Source organism: Triticum dicoccoides, chromosome 3B, assembly GCF_002162155.2.
Source record: "Triticum dicoccoides isolate Atlit2015 ecotype Zavitan chromosome 3B, WEW_v2.0, whole genome shotgun sequence".
In the NCBI taxonomy this organism is placed as follows: domain Eukaryota; kingdom Viridiplantae; phylum Streptophyta; class Magnoliopsida; order Poales; family Poaceae; genus Triticum; species Triticum dicoccoides.
Window position 1 is genome coordinate 331,018,952 of NC_041385.1, and position 6,276 is coordinate 331,025,227.

The window sequence follows — 6,276 nt, forward strand, 5'->3', positions numbered from 1 at the left end:
CTGTACACCACCGCAAGCGATCCTGTCGATCGCGGCTTCAGCGATGGGTGAAACACGCGGTGGCGCGACGTTCGGCCACCCATCAAGTCGCGGCAATCGAGCCCGATGAAACTCTCCACGGCATGTTCGATCTGTCGACTGGCTCCGCGGAGACTACATCCGAGTGTGATAGCAGTGACCCTGCGGCTGAAGTCCTGATGGTCAATGGTCCGCTTGGCCCACCTGGCTTTCGCCGCGAGGACGGCAAAGATGGTGACGGTGATCCGTCGCGAGTCCATGAGGAGTATCATCCCGAACCTCTTTTTTCGCAGCAGAGGGAAGAACTTCGTCGCCGCAACATGGATGCACTCCACACGCCCATCATTGGAGAAACCCCCGAGGCTCGGGCCTTGGAGGAGGCGCGCTTGGCTAATTTGGCTGAGCGCACTCGACTGGAGAACCTGCAGCGCGCTCTCGACGAGCGAGCTCGGGAGCGGGTCCCTGAGTCCAGTCGACGGGAGCTTTTCCCGCCTCCACCTAAGGTATACCGTACTCTGATTCAGAACCTCACAGCTGCGGCCCAAATTGCAGAGTCGATCCAACCTTCCCAGTCAGAGGCTGGCCGAGGGTTGATGCAGATCCGAGATTTGCTCCGAGCAGCAGGAGAGCAGAACTCTACAGTGTCTCAATCGCGGAATAGGATTCACAACAGATCCGTGGTAGCGGATACAGCCTAGTCGGCCCATGTCCCAAGATCTCCCCTGCAGCGTGAAGGCCGTGGGCAGTATGATCGTCAGTTCAACCGCGACAATCGTCGTTGAGTGCCTACACCTCCTCCGAGGAGTGCGTCGTACGTGCCTCGGTAGAATGATGATAGACGCCATCACAGTGACGAGCGCAGAGCTCCAGTCGACCCAAGAGAGCCAGGCTTCGATGCGAGATCCATTCTCATTCAAGGCCTGGTCGACCGGAATAGAGCGCACAGAGAAGACCCTGGCAGAGATCGTCCGAGTGGCAGCAAATTGAATGTTTCAGGCCCAGAGTGTTTCAGCAGAGCCATCAAGGCAGCTGTGATTCCTCCCAACTTTAGGTTGGCAACCATAGTTAGTAAGTTCACTAGAGAATCCAAGCCTGAAACCTGGCTTGAGGACTACCGAGTGGCTGTGCAAATTGGAGGCGGAAACGATGAGATAGCGATGAAACATCTCCCTCTTATGTTGGAAGGGTCGGCCCGAGCATGTTTGACTCAGTTGACTCTAGGCAGTATACATAGTTGGGAGGAGCTAGCTCAAGTGTTCATAAGAACTTTTGAGGGCACGTGCAAGCGACCAGCAGGGTTGCCCGAGTTGCAGCATTGTGTGCAGAAGCCGAATGAGACTTTGAGGGAATTCATTCAGAGATGGACCACTTTGCATCACAATGTTGAAAATGTATCAAAGCATCAAGCAGTGTGTGCTTTCAAGGAAGGCGTCAAGTACCGAGAGTTGGTCCTGAAATTCGGTCGGACTGGGGATATGAATCTGACTCGGATGATGGAGATAGCCACCCGGTATGCTAACGGAGAAGAAGAGGATCGACTCCGTAGCGGGAAGAGTAAACCAGTTGGCCAAGAGGCCGGTGGAGGTAACTCCAGTCGGAAACAGAAGCACAAGGCCGAGCCAGCGGCACCCGGTGAGATTGCAGCAGTGGCTCAAGGAAAGTTTAAGGGAAAACCTAAGGGACCATGGCCCCCTAAGAAGGTGAAGGACCAAACAGGAAATGATGTGCTGGATTTGCCATGTCACATCCACACGAAGAAAGATGAAGAAGGTAATCTGATTTACCCGAAGCATACCACTCGACAATGTTGACTCCTGATCCAGTAGTTCCAAGAGAAACAACCCAATGAGAAGGAGAAAGAGTCGGAGAAAGATGAGGATGAAGTGGAAGACGATGGTTATCCCAAAGTCAATTCCACTCTCATGATTTTTGCTGATGTTGAGAGCAAGACTCGGTTGAAGGTTATCAACGGAGAGGTGAATATGGTCACTCCGGCGACAACGACCATTTACCTGAAATGGTCCTAGACAGCCATCACATTCTACCAGTCAGACCATGCTGCTCATGTAGCCACCCCCGGGAGGCAAGCACTGGTGGTCGACCCAGTGGTCGGAGGCACTCGACTGACTAAAGTGCTGATGGATGGTGGTAGCGGTCTGAATATCCTTTATGCTGAAACCTTGAAGGGGATGGGCATCCCGATGTCCAAGCTTAGCGAGAGCATTATGAGCTTCCACGGTGTTATCCTTGGAAAGAAAGCCAAATCACTCAGCCAGATCAATCTCGACATGGTTTTCGGTGATTCCAAGCATTACCGTAAAGAAAAGTTGACATTTGAAGTCGTGGATTTCCAGAGTGCTTATCATGCCATTCTGGGGAGGCCTGCATACGCACGTTTCATGGCTCGACCGTGTTACGTATACCTCAAGTTGAAGATGTCTGGCCCCAAGGGTGTGATCACAGTTACCGGCAATCGGCAAAAGGCCAGAAGGGTTCCAGAATTGCCGATGCGCAGATGGTAGCTGTTGAACTTCAAGAGTATCAGAAGAATGCAGATCCGAGTGATTTGCTCCAAGCAAAGAAGCCTGCCAAAGATTCTGCATTTCAAACATCTGGTGAAACGAAGCCAATTCATATTCACCCGGCCAATCCCAATGCCGCGCCGACTCATATATCAACGACACTCGACAACAAATAGGAAGAAGCGCTCATCCAGTTCCTCCGTGAGAACTAGGACATATTTGCATGGAAACCCTCTGACATGCCACCCAGAGGACTGGCTGAGCACCATTTGCGTGTTGACCCCAAGGCAAAACCCGTCAAAGAGCACCTTCGGTGGTCCGCCGTGTAGAAGAGTAAAGCGATTGGCGAAGAAGTGGCTCGGCTGCTAGCAGCAGAGTTCATCCGAGAGAAATACCACTCCGAGTGGCTTGCCAATGTCGTCATGGTCCCTAAGAAGGACGATTCACTTTGTATGTGCATTGATTTCAAGCATATCAATCCGGCCTACCCGAAAGATCACTTCCCTCTCCCCCATATCGATCAGATTATTGACTCGACTGCGGGGTGTGAGCGCTTGTGTTTTCTAGATGCATATTCCGGGTATCATCAGATCCGACTGTATGGTCCCGATGAAATAAAAACAGCCTTCATCACCCCATTCGGGTGCTTTTGCTATGTCACCATGCCATTCGGTCTTCAAAATGCCAGAGCCACATTCATGAGGATGATTCAGAAGTGCCTGCTCACCCAAATCAGTCGGAATGTGGAAGCGTACATGGATGACATCGTGGTCAAGTATCGCAAAGGTTCTGACCTATTGACTGACCTCGCAGAAACCTTTGCCAACCTAAGGAGGTACGATATCAAGCTTAATCCGTGAAAGTGCATGTTCGGGGTTCCCGGAGGAAAGTTACTCGGTTTCCTCGTTTCCGAACGAGGGATGGATGCCAATCCAGAAAAAGTTGATACTATCCTCCGAATGAAATGCCCTGTGCGAGTGCATGACGTTTAGAAATTGACTGGTTGTTTGGCCACCTAACTCGATTCATTTCTCATCTCGGTGAAAAGGCCTTGCCTCTTTACCGACTGATGAAGATATCTAATAAGTTCGAGTGGACTGAGGAAGCTGATGCAGCGTTTGCAGAACTCAAACCCTGCTTTCCACCCAGCCGGTGCTCGCTGCGCCAACCAGTAAAGAGCCTTTACTGCTTTATATTGCAGCCACTGGACAAGTTGTCAGCACAGTACTCACGGTCGAGCGAGTAGAGGAAGGAAAAGCTTACAAGGTTCAGCGCCCAGTTTATTATCTCTTTGAAGTTTTGGCCCCATCCAAGCAACGATATCCTCATTATCAGAAGCTTGTCTATTGAATATACATGACCATGAAGAAGGTTGCACATTACTTCTCTGATCACTCTATTACAGTCGTCAGCGACGCACCGTTGTCTGAGATTCTGAATAACAGATATGCAACTAGTCGAGTGGCAAAATGGGCGATTGAACTCCTTCCACTGGACATCAAGTTTGAGGCAAAGAAAGCTATCAAGTCCCAAGCAATCACAGATTTCCTTGCCGAGTGGATTGAGCAGAAACTACCGACTCAAGTTCACTCGAAACATTGGACTATGTTCTTCGATGGCTCCAAGATGCTAAACAGATCAGGTGCTGGGGTAGTATTGGTGTCCCCCCGTGGAGACAAGCTTAACTATGTTCTCCAGATTCATCTTGATTCCTCCAATAATGAAGCGGAATATGAAGCACTCTTATACGGGTTGCGTATGGCCATTTCACTCGGCGTCCGTCGCCTCATGGTATAATAATACTCAGATTTGGTGGTTAATCAAGTGATGAAGGAATGGGATGTCAGAAGTCCAGCCATGACTGGTTATTGCAATGCTGTTAGGAAGCTAAAAGAAGTTTGAAGGGTTGGAGCTTCACCATGTACCCCGATTGAAAAATCAAGCTACAGATGAGTTGGCAAACATGGGTTCAAAGAGAGAGGCCATTCCCTGAAATGTGTTCTTGGAACATATTCATTCACCTTCAGTTCAGGAGGATCCTTTCACTGAAGAGTCGCCACAGCCCAAGAGTGCCACGGATCCGACTGAAGTCGAAATCCCAGCCATGGTCGACTTGGTCATTACTCCCGACTGGACAGTGCCGTAAATTGCATACATTCTTAGGAAAGAACTTTCGGAGGATGAAGAAGAGGCTCGACAGATCATCCGGCGATCTAAGGCCTTTACTGTGATAAAGGGGCAGTTGTTCAGAGAAAGTGCAACTGGAGTCTGCCATAAGTGCATCACGCCAGAGGAAGGCCGGGTGATCCTCAATGATATTCACTCGGGAACCTGTGGTCACCATGCATCTTCTCGGACCATCATGGCCAAAGCATACCGAGCTGGATTTTATTGGCCACGGGCCAATGAGATGGCTAAGGAAATAGTGGACAAGTGTGAAGGCTGTCAGTTTTACTCCAACATGTCTCATAAACCTGCGCCAGCTCTGAAAACAATTCCGCTCGTCTGGCCTTTTGCCGTCTAGGGATTGGACATGGTTGGGCCTCTGAGGACTGGCAGGAGTGGATTTACTCATGTGCTAGTGGCAGTCGACAAGTTCACCAAATCGATTGAAGCCAGGCCCATTAAAAACCTTGAAGCAAGTACATATATGAGTTTCATCAGGGAACTGATATTCAGATATGGCGTCCCACACAACATCATCACCGATAATGGCTCGAACTTCGATTCTGAAGAATTCAGAACCTTTTGTGCCTCCCAAGGCACGAGGGTCGACTACGCTTCGGTCGCTCATCCTCAGTCGAATGGGCAGGCCGAGCGAGCAAATGGATTGATTCTCAAAGAACTGAAACCCCGATTGATGCATGACCTGAAGCATGCAGTAGAGGCTTGGGTCGACGAGCTCCCATCAGTACTTTGGGGATTGAGGACAACCCCTAGCCGGTCGACTGGAAGGACTCCATTCTTCCTAGTCTACGGAGCCGAAGCCGTGCTCCCTTGTGATTTGCTCCACAACGTGCCTCGAGTCGAACTCTCCTTAGAGGAAGAAGCAGAGTAGGCTCGGCAAGATGCAATCGATCTCCTAGAAGAAGAAAGAGAGATGGCTTTGGTCCGGTCGACCATTTATCAGCAAGACTTGCGTCGGTTCCATGCCAGAAATGTAAGGGGTCGGGCATTTCAAGAAGGAGACCTGGTTCTTCGAGAGGACCAGCAGAGACCTCACAAGCTTTCTCCTGCTTGGGAAGGCCCTTTCGTCGTCACCAAAGTGCTCCACAATGGAGCGTATCGTCTCTTCAACGTCGAGCATAATAAAGATGAGCCACGCGCCTGGAATGCGGATTTTCTCCGCCCTTTTTACTCTTAAGTATTTAGAACTAATGAGATGTAATAAGAAGTACCCTTTTAGTTTGATTATCAAAAGACATGATTTTACAGTCTTCTGAACGATTGTTGTTCATTTTTTACATGTTTTAAAAACCCTGCCGAGTGGTGAGTCTATCTCTCACTCGGGGGCTTAGCCGCGAATCCGTTTCGCTTAAGTAATAAAATTCCTGCCGAGTGGTGAGTCTGTCTCTCAATTGGGGGCTTAGCTGCGAATCTGTTTCGCCTAAGTAATAAAAATCCTGCCGAGTGGTGAGTCTGCCTCTCACTCAGAGGCTTAGCTGCAGTCCAGTACTCGCCTAAGTAATATAAAAATCATGCCGAGTGGAGAGTCTGTCTCTCACTCCGGGGCTTA